At 36.0% G+C, this 20,129-nt stretch overlaps 1 protein-coding gene across 1 annotated transcript in view; it reads right to left on the bottom strand.

Annotated features, from left to right (window-relative positions):
* PACRG (parkin coregulated) overlaps positions 1–20,129 on the bottom strand; it is an 875,091-nt gene that overhangs the window by 15,689 nt on the left and 839,273 nt on the right. The gene's annotated exons all lie outside the window — the stretch shown is intronic.

The raw sequence follows: 20,129 nt of genomic DNA on the forward strand, positions 1-20,129 counted from the left end.
GTGTGTGTGTGTGTAAATATATATATATATATTTGTGTGTGTGTATATATACATACATATATACATATATATATATATATATATATATATATATATAAATATATATATATATATATATATATATATATATATATATATATATATATATAAATCCCCACTTAGACTGTTTATTTCATTATTTTTTTTGTTAGTAGATTCTGCTTGCTCACAGAATGGCCACTTCTCCAATCAGAATATTTAATGTGTACATGAACTCTCTTGTGGTAAAAAAGGTTTTCTAAAACCACAGATGAAAGAAGTACAGAAGTGGCTGATGGATTGTGCAGGCCTCCAGAGACAGGCTTTGTGAATGCACAGACCCCAGACTGAACACTTGTGCTCATGAAGGTTAAAGTACTGGCAGCTCTGGAAACATAAGTCCGCTATTTATCTAAGAGCCAGGTATAGCGCAGACAGCTGCAATCTGAGCCTCCCTTCAAAGATCTCTCTAACCTTAATGCTGACCTCTGATGCTCAGACAATCTCCCTTCTTTACACAAATGTCATTGCAAATAGCAACACAGTGTTACTGCTAAACCTTTTTATTCCACAAATGTTATGTTTATTTCACAAATACGCTATTTTAAACACACTGTTAGAGTGCACACAGCACACCACAAACAAAACAGTATGTGTACAGAATTCACAGATACAGAAAGTAATGCTTGTTAAACTTAAAGGGACAGTCTAGTCAAAATTAAAAACTTTCATGATTCAGATAGAGCAAGCAATTTTAAGCATCTTCTAATTTACTCCTATTATCAATTTTTCTTCGTTCTTTTGGTATCTTTAATTGAAAAAGCAAGAATGTTGTAGCCTGCTCATTTTTGGTTCAGCATCTGGGTAGCGCTTGCTGATTGGTGGCTACATTTAGCCACCAATCAGCAAGCGCTACCAAGGTTCTGAACCAAAGATGGGTCGGCTTGTAAGCTTTACATTTCTGCTTTTTCAAATATAGATACCAAGAGAACGAAGAAAAATTGATAATAGGAGTAATTTAGAAAGTTGCTTAAAATTGCATGCTCTATCTAAATCATGAAAGGAAAAATGTGGGTTCCGTATCCCTTTAAACTATTTTAAATCTGTTTCTAACTGGTCTTAACATCAAAGAACAGGAATGATTTCAAGTTATTTATTTGCTCTGCATTCAGTATCTTCTACAGTGTAGTGTTTGATTGCTGGTCTATGTTATGCATATTTTTTTGTGTGTGATTCAGACAGAATATACCATTTTTAAAAAGTTTCCAATTTACTCCTATTATCAAATTTGCTCCGTTCTCATGTTATTCTGTGTTGAAGAGATATCTAGATAGGCATCTGACGCACTACATGACAGGAAATAGTGTTGCCCTCTAGCACTCTTGTCAATAGATAACATTCTTGTAAAACCACTGCCATATGATATAGAAATGAACAACATATAGTACTCCAGAAATGGGACAGCTCCTAAGCACACGTGCCCTGCTTTTCAACAAAAGATAATAAGAGAACAAAGAAAAATGATAATAAAAGTCAAATGGAAAGTTGTTTTAAATTGCATGCTCTATCTGAATCATGAAACAAAGAAACTGGGGTTTCATCTCCCTTTAATGAGCCTTAAAATACAACATCTTTATAAAACAGTACAAACATATTTAAAATACAAAATGCAAAGTCATTGGCACAAACGTAGATGACAAGATAAATCATTACAATTGAAATGTATTTGTTGGCTAATTGTATGCAAAGTCAATACTTTTAATTAGCAATAAATATGGTAGGTGTGGTACTTTGGCTGGAAATGAGTTCTAGTATTAGACATAATAGAAGAGAGAATTGATTCTTTGTTCATGTTTTATTGAATGGACACATAAAATTGATTATTTTCAGATGTGACATAAGGGGCTATGTACAAAGCTCAAGAAACAGCTGTTTTGCTGATAAGCTGATGCCAAGATTTTTTGGAGCAGAGCACTGTAAGTATCAGTGCAAGTAACTGGGGAGCAGATATATCATGGTTTGCTAAGACATAATAAATAAAAGGCAGCCACGGACATGACAATATGACATTTTTAGATTTATAAGCATCACAATAGAGCCCATTACTTTTGTAACAAATACTTACACAGCATTTGTCATAATATTGTGTCGTCATATCTTTGATGAAGGCATTATTTTATAAGCTTGCTGTGCATAAAAGGGACATTATTTAAAGGGAATGTTTAGCCTTTAGTGGGATCCTTACCTATACTGAAAGTTTCTATACTTAAAGGCACAGTAGTCAACATTAATTAATGCAATTTTAAATAAAGACTTTCCAATTGATTTTGTTTTGCTTTGTTTTCTTGGTATTCTTTGTTGAAAGCTAAACCTAGGTAGGTTCATATGCTAATTTCTAAGCCCTTGAAGGTCGCCTCTTATCTCCATGTATTTGGATAGTTTTTAACAGCTAGCTAGCGCTAATTTATTTTTGCCACATAGATACCATTGTGCTCACTTTTGTGGATTTATCTAGGTGTCAGTACTGATTAGTTAAAATGCAAGTCTGTCAAAACAACTGAAATAAGGAACATTTTATTTTTGCACCTTAATGCCCCTTTAATGATTTTTTTTTAATAATGCAGCAATGTATTCTGGTACTGTACTCAGTGATGTTCACTCAGGATATAAAATTTAAATAAATTTGATACTTGTGTAGCTTTCTTTGAATGTCTGACATTTATGGATATTGAAGAAGAAGAGATCTCCACATAGGTCATTTTCAAACAATGCTTACTTTGTTTTAGACATGATATGAAATAAAACAAATCATTAAAAAATAATCTTTATTAAAAACAATATTTGTTTAATGTTCTATTGAGCTATGTTGGGACATGAGACACAGAGAGGCTGCACAATAAGGTAGAGGCTTGTTCCTTTTACTTTATATATCTTATATAGTGCTATAATGCATGTTTAACAAGTTAGAGAGATTTTAATGAATAAAGAATAAATGTAGATGAAAAACAGAGTGTTTATAAATTAAAATATATTTCTATAGCAGAACCTAAAAAAAGAGAAACAAAGAGAAAGCTTAAAAAGGGTACAGAACTTTCTAGATGCCATAAAAATATATAAATTACAAAATAATATGCATTAAATGTAGCAAATGAAAAAAGATTATCATGGTAGCTCCTGCTTCTGTAAGGGCCATATTATTAGCCACCATGGCTGCCGTACTAAAGCAGTACTTTTACCCTTGTGTACACCATATGTCCCTTCATAGGGGTGTTTGTCTCTGTGCCCTTTAAATAAAGCATGACAGCGCACCTTTGGCACGTTGCCCAGTGTAGCGGAATTTCCCCGAATGCCACAAACACTATAAAAGGGAGCACCAGTCTTGAAGCTATGTGATTGCTTCAGCTATCACCACTGGTACTGTTCACTTAAACTTTCCTAGGCTTGCTACTGTTAAATAATACCTGTCTGTAGGCTACTTCCTGACTACTAGCCTGCTTCACCTGTACTGCCTATGGCAGCTGATGGTCCATACCTGTTTACAGTAAATAATGGCATTTCAGCTGCCTATAAAGCACCTGTTGGCCATAACTTGCCTGTAGCATGTGTCTATCCATTCCCCGCCCATAGTAACTACTGGCTCATTTCCTGTTCTGTATCTTGCTACCCCTGACTACTGCACTGTTATCTTTATCATGGAGAAGCATCTGTGGAATGGTGTATATATTTATTTTAAGAAAGTTGTAAGATTACAGAGATCTATCTACTCAATCATAGTTACTTGTCATCAACTTCCAACTATCCAGCCTTGTCAGTAAGATCTTACTTTCATTAATATTCTCATGATGACTAAATAGTCAATCCCCAAAGACATCACATGACCCTTTAGAATCGTGTGCCTGTGCTAATCTCATATTTAAATTCTGCTGAGAGAATACTCAGTGAGAGTGAGAAACGGAAGAAGGGAATGAAGCATGTCACGCAGGATCAGCAAGTCAAATACACACGGTGACGGCATGCATTAAATGATTCATGGCTCTTTTTAAAAATAATAATAATAATAATAATATATATATATATATATACATACAATTACGTACATATACATACATCATTAGACAAGTAAATGTATGTGTCTCAATTTTAAAGCTAAAGCTAAAATGTTAAAGACATTTACAAATGTCTTGCGGACCTGATCCAACAGTGCTGATCAGGTCCGCAAGACATCGCTGAATGCGGAGAGAAATACGCTCTCCGTATTCAGCATTGCACCAGCACCTCACAAGAGCTGCTGGTGCAACGCCGCCCCCTGCAGACTCGCGGGCAATGGGCCGCCAGCAGGGGGTGTCAATCAACCCGATCGTACTCGATCGGGTTGATTTCCGGCGATTCCTGTCCGCCTGCTCAGAGCAGACGGACAGGGTTATGGAGCAGCGGTCTTTAGACCGCTGCTTCATAACTGCTGTTTCTGGCGAGTCTGAAGACTCGCCAGAAACATAGGCCCACAAGCTCCGTTCGGAGCTTGATAAATGGGCCCCTGGATATCTTTGAATCCTTATAACTTTTGTGTGCAACTTTTTTTGAATAATTTTTATTATTTTTATTATGAGTGTAACTGTACTTTGTAATGTATTTTTTATGTGTTTTTTTGACACTTTTTGGTTTCACAAAACAATTAACCAGAGAGCTGAGGATGCGGTAATCATTCTGGCGTAAATCACGATTGCACTAAAGCAATCACTTTTACTTTCAACTTGAAATACCAGCGGTAAGCCCAATGAACGCAAACCCCTTATCGCCTGCATGCAAAGATTTGCGCTCGACTTGTAATCTGGCCCTCAGGAAATAACATTAGTTTGCAGAAACACCAACAATGGCAAAAAAGCCACCATATAGAACTGATAAAAAAAATGTTTGTGTGTGTCAAGTTCCAGCTAATGCATAGATAGAATGATGCATTCAAAGAATACATTAGTCCATGACTAACATGTAGATGTATTTTTTAAAGTTTCATTAGTTGTTTAAAAAGTGACAAAATAAGTGTAAAGTTTTAGTGTCTATAAAACACTGGGAGCTGCCATGTTGTAACTTGTGTTACCTTCTCTGCTGTGGCCAATTAGAGACAGTTATACATAGGTCACTGGAGTGTGCAGCCAATGGTTGTGCTGGATTTAACAGTGTTCTGCACTTGCATTTCTAACAGGAACTGAAAAGCTCACAATTTCAGAATGAAATTACAGGCAAAGAGGACAAAATAAATAATGAAAGTATATTGCAGAGTTGTTTTATATATACAATTTATCATTTTATATTACCATCTCAAAGTGTTTAATGTCCCTTTAAGGGATAAGGGAACCCCTAGCCCTATGTAGTATATATAGGGAAATTAACCCATAGGTTTACGCTTTTGCATGTACCTCCATAGTAACCAGTAATAATAGGTGATCACCATAACAATAGCAATTATGAATGCTCATCTGTGCCTATAGACATATTTATCATATTTATTCAGTTTCAGCATTGTTATATCAATAAAACTATACAAAGGTGTTTGTTAAGGTTAGAAGGATAACACTATGCACAAAGGTTTGATATTAAAGGGATATGAAACCCAAAAATGTTATTTTGTGATTCAGACAGAGCAAACAATTTAAAAAAAAAGTTTCCAATTCACTTATATTATCAAATTAGCTTTGTTCCCATTATATTCTGTGTTGAAGAGATACCTAGGTAGGCATCTGGAGCACTACATGGCAGGAAATAGTGCTGCCCTCTAGTGCTCTTGTAAGTAGATAACATTCTTGCAAAACTGCTACCATATTGTGCTCCAGAAATAGAAGTAAATTAGAAAGTTGTTTAAAATTGTATGTTCTATCTGAATCATGAAAGAAAAAAATTGGGTTTCATATCCCTTTAATTTTTTCACTTAAAGGAAAAGTAAACTATCATGCACCTCTATGCCACAACGCAAAGTACATAAAAAATTAGGTTAAGTTTAATTCATGATTTTTTTTGTTTTGTACTAATAAACTTACAATTTTACCGTTCAATCCGCTATTATATATCTCCGTCACTCCACCCGGATATAAAAAAACATGTTTATTTTGAAATGACGAATATCGTCTTCTTGATTCTCATAGGTCCCCCAGTGGCGTCCGAATAGATTCACTATACGCCCCCAACTTAAACTACGCATGCGTGTGTCTTTGAATTCAATGGGGTCTATTTAACAAGGGCCCCTGTTCCCCTTGTTTCCGCACCAGCCGGAAACAGAAGTTAAGAAGCAGCGGTCTTAAGACCGCTGCTCCTTAACTCATACGCCGCCTCTGAGGCGGCGTATGTCAATCCGCCCGATCATGTACAATCGTGCTGATTGACACCTCCTGCTAGTGGCCGCAAATCTGCAAGGGGCGGCATTGCAGTCGACAGCGTATGCTGTTGGCATTTATTGATGTGCGGCGGACATGGTTCGCTATAGTGGATCATGTCCGTCCGCACAATGATAAATGGACCCCAGAAGCACATTCATGAGACACACATGCATACAGGAACCGCTAATACGATCACTGCTACGATACAAAACAATGAATCTAGTGATTCATTGTTTTAATATGTATCACAGCAGAGATCGTATTTTAAAGCATGCGCAATGCAGGATGCTTCACTAGAGTGCGCACGGATGAACACGTAAGAGCGGGTGGGACCGTTCTTCTTACGTGTGAAAGAGAAAAACCAGGAAATGAGCAGGTGTGCGGAGGATCAGAAAAGACTGTATGTGAGAAAAATTAAGATTATATGAAAAAGAAGCGATTGAAAAAAAAATGTTAGCGACTACATACAGGGTTATAAGATGAATCAATGGCATTAATGTTTTGGCAGAACATTACCTTTTACTTTAAGCCATGAACTGTCCTAAAGCTTGTAGAAACGGTAATTCCACTGCCAATAATGGGCTAGATTACAAGTGGAGTGCTATTTAGAGCTCTCACTTATGCGTCAACTTCGCTAGACGGAGGCTTTTTGCAAGCATTTGGTATTACAATTGAAAGTAAAAGTTTGCGCGCAAGCAAAAACTATCAAGCACAGAAAGATAGACTTTGCGAAATTGTGATCATGTTAATGTATTCCCCCATAGACTTCAATGGAGTGCACAAACTGAAAAGAAACCTAACACCCATAATTGCAAGCTAATTGGATCACGTTTATTCAAGTGCGCTAAACCAGTCATTAATTATGAATATTTCACTTTCCAATTTTCATTACATACAGAACAATGTACTTTTTATTGTAAATTCATACTTCTATATATATATATAGGCTTCAAAGTAGTGCACTCTCACTTGCCAACCCAGACACAGACCAGGGTGCCTAACGGAATGTACAGTCTGAATAGGAATAAGCACTCTCTGGATTTCAAATCAACAAATATTTATTCGGCAGTGACGTTTCGGGGCATTCACCCCTTCCTCAGACAACTTGTCTGAGGAAGGGGTGAATGCCCCGAAACGTCACTGCCGAATAAATATTTGTTGATTTGAAATCCAGAGAGTGCTTATTCCTATTCAGACTCTATATATATATATATATATATATATGTATATACCTATACCTGTATATCTATTCCTAAGTATAGATATGTATTTTACATGAACAGTATCCGATATATACAGTATATAGACATATATATTTAATAATAAAAAGTAAAAATGTCTCTTTGTGAAGAACAAAGGAAGTAATGCGCTTTGGGGATCACAATTTAGGACTAATGTGGCAAGAATTACTATCTTCAATGTGCGTTTTTGAAATATTAAATACAAAGCTATTAAAAAATATTAATACAAATTATTTATTTAAAATTATTATACGTACTTTAACAATTGTAGCTATATTCTATGGACCATTTAGAATATTTTTCTATATGTATAATAATGAATTTTTAAAAAAATATATTTTAATATTTAATATTTCAATAACTTGTATTGAAGTTAGCAGTTCTTCAAGTGCACTAGCCTGACCACGTTAGTCCTAAATTGCCATCTCCGATATGTGTTATGCATATTTTACATTCCTATGTTCTTCATATATAAAATGTTTTACTTATTATTAATGTATATATATATATATATATATATATATATATACTGTATATATATATATATATATATATATAAAATAATGTTCATGTAAAATACATATCTAGTCATATCATATATATATATATATATATATATATATATATATATACAAGCATAGGTATATATATATATATATATATATATATATATATATGTATGTATTTACAATAAAAAGTACATTATCCTGTAAGTGAAGAACATTGGAATGTGAAATATGTACAGTATATATACAGTAAAACACACAATTATATACAAATAAATATGCATACATACACATATTTAGACACGTTTAAGCATGTATATATGTGTTAACACTGTATGCCATCTATCTTTGAGCCCTTACAACTTTTTAAATATTTTTTAAATACATTTTATCAGAAAGGGTTTATATGAGTGTAACTGTACTTTTAATTGTATTTATGTTGTGTTTTGTGCAACTTTTACTACCCTTTACGCGAGATTAAAAGTAGCGCTAACCTGACGCATTAAATTTGATTGTGCCCAAGCAAGCACATTTACGTTCAACTTGTAATACGCGCGCTTTCTTCCGTCACGTGCAAAAAGCAGAGAAAACCCGGCATTGCTTCCACACAACAGTTAATGTGCCACTCGTAATCTAGCCCTATATGTAGAAAATATGGCTTGATACATCATTTTAAAAGATAACTGAACAATTCACTCAATATTTATCCTAGTTTCCCTTCGCTGTTATTGTAAGACTTGGCTCCATTTCCACACTTCTTATAATGATACGGCTGTCTAACATGAGTGTTTTCATCTTGAGTGTTTTATATTTTAATTTCTATATGCGGTTACACCATTTGATGTCCCAGTATGATACACCTTTCAGTAGCTGTGTACCTTGAAAGAGTTTATTAAACGCTATCATCATCTTTGTGCTTTAAATAGCTTTAGGTTAGTTCACTATAATTAATTTCTAGCAATGTTGTGATGATACAGTCTGCAATGGCACAAACAGGTGTATAAGTGGTGCTTATACTGACAGACGTTTCATCACACAGATTGAGCCTTGGGGCTTAAACTAATTTGTGATGAAATGATTATTTCACACACATACACATCTACACACACAGACATACACACGCACACACACATATATACACACACGCGTACACACGCACACACACACACGCACACACACACACATACACATAAACACACACACATATACACATAAACACACATATACACATAAACACACCTACACATGCACACACATACACATCTACACACACGCACACACATACACATCTACACACACACATACACATCTACACACACACACACAAACACACATACACACGCACACACACCTACACATAAACACACACACACACATATACACATAAATTCACACATACACATAAACACACTTACACATGCACACACATACACATAAACACACACGCAAGCACACACATGCATTCACACACATACACACACTTACACATGCACATACATAAACACACACACCTACACATAAACACACACATAAACACACACACACATAAACACACACATAAACACACAAACACACACATACACACACATATACACATAAACACACACAATCACACACAAACACACACACACAAACACACACATACATACACACAAACACACACACCTATACGCACAAACATAAATACACACACATATACACACACAGAATAAAGTAGAGCAGGGCAGTTCACATTCACTTCATTTCACCATATACTGTAATTAGTGATTTTTCATAGAACTGAAACTTTTTGTCTCACTGGAAACCTCTGCCAATAATTACTGAATAGAGGCTGATGGAGAATAAATATGCATAGCAATACTTTAAAAATAAATGATAATTATAACACTAGATGACTGTTTCTGTTTATCTGCACATTAATAGCAAACATCTAGGAAGGATAACATTATTCAAATTTTCAATTTGCTTTTACAGATTATTTTTAATCTGATACAATAGTTGTAATTACAATGTATATATATATATATATATATATATTCTATTATAATTTACTAACATAAATATTACCTTAAAGGGACATGAAATACAAATGTTATCTTTCATGATTTAGATAAAAAATACAATTTTAAACAACTTTCCAATGTACTTATATTATTTAATTTGCTTAATTCTCTTGTTATTCTTTTTGCTGAAAGGTTTCTCTAGGTAAGCTAAGATGCAGCAAAGAACCTAGGTTCTAGCTGATGATTGGTGGCTGCATATATATAACGATTGTAATTGGCTCACCAATGTGCTCAGTTAGAAACCATTAGTGCATATCTGCTCCTTAAACAAATGATCGCAAGAGAATTAAACAAATTATATAATAGAAGTAAATTAGAAAGTTGTTTAAAATTGTATTCTCTATCTGAATCATGAAAGAAAATGTTTGGGTTTCATGTCCCTGTAAGTGATACATAGTTATTGGTATGATACTTTAATATCATTTTGATAGTGGTAGTAATTATTTTTCATTGTTAAAGGTTAATATGTGTGACATTATTAAAACAGTCCAGCTGTAGGATGTTTAGGAATGTTAGTACATATTGCTAAACATTATCAGTATCTGTGCTAATTTGTTTTATGGAAGCTTAAAGGGACACTGAAGCCAATTTTTTTTTCGTGATTCAGATGTACAGCATGCAATTTTAAAGGGACACTGAACCCCAAAAAATTGTTTTGTAATTCAGAAAGAGCATGCAATTTTTAGCAACTTTCTAATTTACTCCTATTATCATTTTTTCTTCGTTCTCTTGCTATCTTTATTTGAAAAAAAGGCATTTAAGTTTTTTTTTTAGTTCAGACCATGGACAGCACTAGTTTATTGGTGGGTGAATTTATTCACCAATCAGCAAGAACAACCCAGGTTGTTCACCAAAAATGGGCCGGTATCTAAACTTACATTCTTGCATTTCAAATAAAGATACCAAGAGAATGAAGAACATTTGATAATAGGAGTAAATTAGAAAGTTTATTAAAATTGCATGCTCTATCTGAATCATGAAAGAAAAAAAAATGGGTTCAGTGTCCCTTTAATATTATTTCTAAAGATGTCAGTATAAAACACAGATTAAAGAGGCTCCTCTCCCTCCCATCTGCTTCAAACTAGCTCTGGGCACAGTTATGCACTTTTTAAATGGATTTATTACTACAAGACTTATTTATGAGTTTGCTCATTCTTCCCACACTGTGTGCTAGATTATGAATGGAGTAGTAGTTTGTGCTCCCGCTCTTGCATTAACCCAACTGGACTTCGGCTTTTTGCATGTGTCAGGTTGCGCACGTATTACCAGTTAAAAGTAAAAAGTTTTTGCTCGTGAGCTAAACTGATGTGCGCAAAAAGCCAAACTTTGAATATCGAGAACATGTTAACTTATTCCCCTATAGACTTCAATGGAGCGCAAAAAGTGTGGAAAAACCTAACACCCCTACTCGTGCACAAACCCTGATCACATTTTCTCAAGTGTGTTAATCCGACATGAAATATGACTATGTCGAATTCCAATGTTCTTCACATAGAAGAATATGTTCTATTTATTCATAAATACATATTTTTATATATATATATATATATATATATATATATATATATATATATATTTATATATATATATGTGATGTTTTTTGTTCAAAATATTCCTATATCTATATATAAATTATATATATGTATATATATATATATATATATATATATATATATAAAAAGCATATATGAATATCTATTCTAAAATACTTAGAACATATTCCCCATGTGAAGAACATTGGAATGCAAAATATTTACAGTAAATACAACATATTCCTATACCTATATGTATATACTAATCACACAGAAAAGGGGATTGTACTCTAAGACTGGACTGGGTACGCATGCCATGACCGTGGGACCGCTCACAGGAAGCTGTGCTATCTCCAGAGTCACAGGCAGTTAACCCCAGACAAGTCTGGGTGCAAGGCCCATAGGGAAAATTACAAAACAAATTAATACAACACACAGAGAAAGTCCAGCACTTAAAAGCATGCATATATATATATATATATATATATGCTAAAATACTTAGAACATATTCCCCTATTTAAAGAACATTGGGAAGTAAAATAGTTATAGTAAATATACAGTTAAACACTTTATTAAATACGAAAATTCCCCTATTTAAAGAACATTGGGAAGTAAAATAGTTATAGTAAATATACAGTTAAACACTTTATTAAATACGAAAATTGCATTTATATCATTTTTCATGTCTATATATATATATATATATATATATATATATATATATATATATATATGTGTGTGCATGTGTATTTATGTTTTTATGTTTGTATTTATGTCTGTAAATATATATATATATATACACACACACACAGGTAGCCCTCAGTTTACGCCAGGGTTAGGTTCCAGAAGGAATGGTTGTAAATAGAAACCGTTGTAAATTGAAACCCAGTTTATAATGTAAGTCAATGGGAAGTGAGGGAGTTAGGTTCCAGGCCCCTCTCAAAATTGACCAAAGTAACACCTAATACATTATTTTTAAAGCTTTGAAATGAAGACTTTAAATGCTAAACAGCATTATAAACCTAATAACATAATCACACAACAGACTGTATCATCAAACTAAGTTTAATGAACAAAAACATTATTTTACTTGCATTTTTCTGCAAACAGTTCTCTGCCATCGCTGGGGCTTCAAGTTTTGGGTGGTGACGTCACCACAAAACTTTATTGAAAAATTACAATGGACAGTATAGGAAAAAGGGGGCATGCTGCTTAGAAGCCTGTATCTCAGGCATCTAAGCAGCTACAGACCCCCAAGTACCACTGTTGGAAAGGTAATCGCCCAACCTTTCCAACGGTATAAGTCTTGGGGATCTGAAAAAAAAGTAAAAAAATATATTTAAATTTTTATTTTTTTTAATACCCTCAAATCCAGCTTAGCACCCAGGTGGGAAATTAGCACTCTAAGGGTACTGATGCCCTCTAGAATTGGCATATATATATATATATATATATATATATATATATATATATATATATATATATATATATATTACTATGTAAAAAGTACATTGAACACTTTTTTAGGGAGTGTGGTACAAAGCATCATTTTTACCCAGCAAGAAGTGTTAAATGATCCTTTAACAAATACATTTCCGTAGAGTGGGATTAATATTATAAAGTTTCGTTTTTAGAGGACTAATATTTTGGTATGAAAGACATTTTCTAATTTCTGGCATGCAGCTATGAGAAGAGTGGGAGGGTTGGCAGCGCAATATGACAGAAGAACTAGACACTGGGTCTTAATTTTATACTAAATAATTCTGCACAAGCTGTGTAAATCTCTCACAGTTTAACAAACACTTGCAATGACAAAGCCCTTGCTTTTTTCTATTGAAAGGATCCAAATAACAATTATTTGCTGCATTCCAGGAGGTTAAATAAATAGTTTCTAGGTACCGGATGCTATATCCATGTCACTCTGAGCACCAAACTGTTATTCCGCCAAAAATACATCTTTATATAATTCAGCATGTTAAAGGGACAGGGAAGTCAAAATTAGACTTTCATGTTTCAGATAGAGCATGACATTTTAAAAGACTTTTCAGTTTATTTATACGATCAAATTAAAGGGTCAATTACAATCCTTTAGGAAAGTGTATCTAATAATTGTTTCTTCTACATTCACCATTGAAGTCTAAGGGGATTTTTGTGCTATAAGGGACATGAAACACACAATTTTTCTTTCATGATTTAGGTAGAAGATGCAATTTTAAACAACTTTTCAATTTACTTCTATTATCAAATTTGTTTCATTCTCTTGGTATCATTTGTTTAAGGAGCAGCAATGCACTAGGGTTTCTAACTGAACACATGGGTGAGCCAATGACAGTCGGTATTTATATGCATCCACCAATCAGCAGCTAGAATCTAGATTCTTTGCAGCTCCTGAGCTTTCCTAAATAAACCTTTCAGCAAAGGATAATAAGAGAAGGAAGCAAATTAAATAATAGAAGTAAATTGGAAAGTTGTTTAAAATTGTATGTTCTACCTAAATCATGTAAGAAATATTTTGAGTTTCATGTCCCTTTAAATCATTTTATAAGCTTTTCTAAAGGAGTCAGTGTAGTCAATCCCTAAATTTGTCCTCTTGGTAAGCTATGTTGAAAAGTTCAACAGCAATGCTAGTTGGTGGTTATATACATATGCTTCTTGTCATTGGCTCTTCAAATGTGTTCAGCTAAGGTTCCAGTACTGCATTGCTGCTCTGAAGCTGAATTTAACTTTGTCTTTAACCCATTTGAAAGATACATAGTTATAGTCAAGCAAAAGTGCAGTAATAAACAGCTCTAACACATTAGACCATTTTCTTTTTGCTCTTTAATGTCCCTTTAAGATCTTAGGTACATAAACCAAGGTAGAAATCACACACTAAAACGTATAACAATTTCTAGGACCATGAAACTATTAAAGGACCATTAAATACAATAGAATTGCATAATTAACAAGTTCATAATTAAAAGACAATGTAACAACACTAAAAGGACACTGAACCCAATTTTTTTCTTTTGTGGTTCAGATAGAGCATGCAATTTTAAGCAACTTTCTAATTTACTCCTATTATCAAATTTTCTTCGTTCTCTTGCTATCTTTATTTGAAAAGAAGGCATCTAAGCTATTTTTTGTTTCAGGTCTCTGGACAGCACTTTTTTTATTGGTGGATGAATTTATCCACCAATCAGCAAGGACAACCCAGGTTGTTCACCAAAAACGGGCCGGCATCTAAACTTACATTCTTGCATTTTAAATAAAGATACCAAGAGAATGAAGAAAATTTGATAATAGGAGTAAATTAGAATGTTGCTTAAAATCTTATGCTCTATCTGAATCATGAAAGAAAACATTTGGGTTCAGTGTCCCTTAACTTTGAAGATCAAATAAGCAGTAGATTTTGTCTGACACATATTTTGTCTTAATTTGCCATCCCCCTGTATCATGTGACAGCCATCAGCCAATCACAGAGACTTGCACATGCTCAGTAGTAGCTGGTGCCTCAGACAATGTGCATATAAAAAGACTGTGCACAATTTGATAATGGAGATAAATTGCAATGTCTCTTAAATCTGAATGCTTTAACTGACTCATGAAAGTATTATTTTGACTTTAGTGTCCCTTTAAACTTTCTATCATAATCTCAAGAGACCATTATGAGCAAAACAAATAAGATATATTGGTAAAAAAATATATATATAAAAAGAATTGCAGCTTCACTGTCCCTCAATGTTTTCACATAGTTTCATTAAACAATATGTACAGATGTTCCAAACAAGCCCAATCTCAGAGTAGTTATAATTTTGCAAACCATTTATCAGAATGCGGATCACACTTCACTGGTAATTAGTTTTCACACAGCTATAGTTTTCCTGATGCAGGCTTGATTATTTATTTAGTTTTCAGAAACTTATTTAACAAATGCTACATTTACCTTAACACTAAACCGGATGTTTTAAATAAAAGGGACAGTCTAGTCCAAAATAAACTTTCATGATTCAGATAGAGAATGTAATTTTAAACAATTTTCCAATCTGCTTTTATCACCAATTTTGCTTTGTTCTCTTGATATTCTTAGTTGAAAGCTAAACCTAGGAGGTTCATATGCAAATTTCTAAGCCCTTGAAGGCCGCCTCTTCTCTCAGGGCATTTTGACAGTTTTTCACCACTAGAAGGTGTTAGTTCATGTGTGTCATATAGATAACACTGTGCTCACGCACGTGGAGTTCCAGTGAGACAGCTCTGATTGGCTAAAATGGATGTCTGTCAAAAGAACTGAAATAAGGTGGCAGTTTGCAGAGGCTTGGATACAAGGTAATCACAGAGGTAAAAAGTGTATTTATATAACTGTGTTGGTTATGCAAAACTAGGGAATGGGTAATAAAGGGATTATCTATATTTTTAAACAATAACAATTCTGGTGTAGACTGCCCCTTTAAGACAAAATATGGTGATGATATACAAAGGGAATAGATATGCTAGGAAAATACGCCTTGCAAACATAAAGGTGTGATTGTCTGATTAAGGGACAGATTACGTGTGGAGTGGTATTTATCGCTGCCGCTTGCACGCTAACTCAGCTAGAAGTAAGCTTTTTGTGTCCGTTGGCTAGAGATCATATTACAAGTTGAAATTAAAAAAAACATAATTTATGCTTACCTGATAAATTTATTTCTCTTGTAGTGTATCCAGTCCACGGATCATCCATTACTTATGGGATATTAACTCCTCCCCAACAGGAAGTGCAAGAGGATTCACCCAGCAGAGCTGCTATATAGCTCCTCCCCTAACTGCCATTACCAGTCATTCGACCGAAAACATGCAGAGAAAGGAAAACCATAGGGTACAGTGGTGACTGTAGTTTAATGGAAAAATTTCCTGCCTTAAAGTGACAGGGCGGGCCGTGGACTGGATACACTACAAGAGAAATAAATTTATCAGGTAAGCATAAATTATGTTTTCTCTTGTTAAGTGTATCCAGTCCACGGATCATCCATTACTTATGGGATACCAATACCAAAGCTAAAGTACACGGATGACGGGAGGGACAGGTAGGCTCTTTATACGGAAGGAACCACTGCCTGAAGAACCTTTCTCCCAAAAACAGCCTCCGAAGAAGCAAAAGTGTCAAATTTGGAAAATTTGGAAAAAGTATGAAGAGAAGACCAAGTTGCAGCCTTGCAAATCTGTTCAACAGAAGCCTCATTCTTAAAGGCCCAAGTGGAAGCCACAGCTCTAGTAGAATGTGCTGTAATTCTTTCAGGAGGCTGCTGTCCAGCAGTCTCATAGGCTAACCGTATTATGCTATGAAGCCAAAAGGAGAGAGAGGTAGCCGAAGCTTTTTGACCTCTCCTCTGACCAGAATAAACGACAAACAGGGAAGACGTTTGTCGAAAATCCTTAGTTTGCCTGTAGATAAAATTTCAGGGCACGGACTACATCTAGATTGTGTAGCAGACGTTCCTTTTTCGAAGAAGGATTAGGACACAAAGATGTAACCACAATCTCTTGATTGATATTCCTGTTAGTGACCACCTTAGGTAGGAACCCAGGTTTAGTACGCAGAACTACCTTGTCTGAATGAAAAATCAGATAAGGAGAATCACAAAGTAAGGCAGATAACTCAGAGACTCTTCGAGCCGAGGAAATCGCCATTAAAAACAGAACTTTCCAAGATAACAACTTGATATCAATGGAATGAAGGGGTTCAAACGGAACCCCCTGTAAAACATTAAGAACTAAGTTCAAACTCCATGGTGGAGCAACAGTTTTAAACACAGGCTTGATCCTAGCTAAAGCCTGACAAAAAGCTTGAACGTCCGGAACTTCTGACAGACGTTTGTGTAAAAGAATGGACAGAGCTGAAATCTGTCCCTTTAAGGAACTAGCGGATAAACCCTTTTCTAAACCTTCTTGTAGAAAAGACAATATCCTCGGAATCCTAACCTTACTCCATGAGTAACTCTTGGATTCGCACCAATATAAGTATTTGCGCCATATCTTATGGTAAATCTTTCTGGTAACAGGCTTCCTAGCCTGTATTAAGGTATCAATAACTGACTCAGAAAAACCACGTTTTGATAAAATCAAGCGTTCAATTTCCAAGCAGTCAGCTTCAGAGAAATTAGATTTTGATGTTTGAAGGGACCCTGGATCAGAAGGTCCTGTTTCAGAGGTAGCGACCAAGGTGGACAGGATGACATGTCCACTAGATCTGCATACCAAGTCCTGCGTGGCCATGCAGGCGCTATTAGAATCACTGATGCTCTCTCCTGTTTGATTCTGGCAATCAATCGAGGAAGCATCGGGAAGGGTGGAAACACATAAGCCATCCCGTAGGTCCAAGGTGCTGTCAAAGCATCTATCAGAACCGCTCCCGGATCCCTGGATCTGGACCCGTAACGAGGAAGCTTGGCGTTCTGTCGAGACGCCATGAGATCTATCTCTGGTTTGCCCCAACGTCGAAGTATTTGGGCAAAGACCTCCGGATGAAGTTCCCACTCCCCCGGATGAAAAGTCTGACGACTTAAGAAATCCGCCTCCCAGTTCTCCACTCCCGGGATGTGGATTGCTGACAGGTGGCAAGAGTGAGACTCTGCCCAGCGAATTATCTTTGATACTTCCATCATTGCTAGGGAGCTTCTTGTCCCTCCCTGATGGTTGATGTAAGCTACAGTCGTGATGTTGTCCGACTGAAACCTGATGAACCCCCGAGTTGTTAACTGGGGCCAAGCCAGAAGGGCATTGAGAACTGCTCTCAATTCCAGAATGTTTATTGGTAGGAGACTCTCCTCCTGATTCCATTGTCCCTGAGCCTTCAGAGAATTCCAGACAGCGCCCCAACCTAGTAGGCTGGCGTCTGTTGTTACAATTGTCCAGTCCGGCCTGCTGAATGGCATCCCCCTGGACAGATGTGGCCGAGAAAGCCACCATAGAAGAGAATTTCTGGTCTCTTGATCCAGATTCAGAGTAGGGGACAAGTCTGAGTAATCCCCATTCCACTGACTTAGCATGCACAATTGCAGCGGTCTGAGATGTAGACGTGCAAAGGGTACTATGTCCATTGCTGCTACCATTAAGCCGATCACCTCCATGCATTGAGCTACTGACGGGTGTTGAATGGAATGAAGGACACGGCATGCATTTTGAAGCTTTGTTAACCTGTCTTCTGTCAGGTAAATCTTCATTTCTACAGAATCTATAAGAGTCCCCAAGAAGGGAACTCTTGTGAGTGGAAAGAGAGAACTCTTCTTTTCGTTCACCTTCCATCCATGCGACCTTAGAAATGCCAGTACTAACTCTGTATGAGACTTGGCAGTTTGAAAGCTTGAAGCTTGTATCAGAATGTTGTCTAGGTACGGAGCTACCGCAATTCCTCACAGTCTTAGTACCGCCAGAAGAGCACACAGAACCTTTGTGAAGATTCTCGGAGCCGTTGCCAATCCGAATGGAAGAGCTACAAACTGGTAATGCCTGTCTAGAAAGGCAAACCTTAGATACCGGTAATGATCTTTGTGAATCGGTATGTGAAGGTAAGCATCCTTTAAATCCACTGTGGTCATGTACTGACCCTTTTGGATCATGGGTAAAATTGTCCGAATAGTTTCCATTTTGAACGATGGAACTCTTAGGAATTTGTTTAGGATCTTTAAATCCAAGATTGGCCTGAAAGTTCCCTCTTTTTTGGGAACCACAAACAGATTTGAGTAAAACCCTTGTCCTTGTTCCGACCGCGGAACCGGATGGATCACTCCCATTAATAAAAGATCTTGTACGCAGCGTAGAAACGCCTCTTTCTTTATTTGGTTTGTTGACAACCTTGACAGATGAAATCTCCCTCTTGGGGGAGAGAATTTGAAGTCTAGAAGGTATCCCTGAGATATGATCTCTAACGCCCAGGGATCCTGGACATCTCTTGCCCAAGCCTGGGCGAAGAGAGAAAGTCTGCCCCCCACTAGATCCGTTCCCGGATCGGGGGCCCTCGATTCATGCTGTCTTAGGGGCAGCAGCAGGTTTCCTGGCCTGCTTGCCCTTGTTCCAGGACTGGTTAGGTCTCCAGCCTTGTCTGTAGCGAGCAACAGCTCCTTCCTGTTTTGGTGCAGAGGAAGTTGATGCTGCTCCTGCTTTGAAATTACGAAAGGAACGAAAATTAGACTGTCTAGCCTTAGGTTTGGCTCTGTCTTGAGGCAGGGCATGGCCTTTACCTCCTGTAATGTCAGCGATAATTTCTTTCAACCCGGGCCCGAATAAGGTCTGCCCTTTGAAAGGTATATTAAGCAATTTAGATTTAGAAGTAACGTCAGCTGACCAGGATTTTAGCCACAGTGCTCTGCGTGCCTGAATGGCGAATCCGGAATTCTTAGCCGTAAGTTTAGTTAAATGTACTACGGCATCTGAAATAAATGAGTTA

This window comes from Bombina bombina, chromosome 4, assembly GCF_027579735.1.
Source record: "Bombina bombina isolate aBomBom1 chromosome 4, aBomBom1.pri, whole genome shotgun sequence".
NCBI classification, from domain to species: Eukaryota; Metazoa; Chordata; class Amphibia; order Anura; family Bombinatoridae; genus Bombina; species Bombina bombina.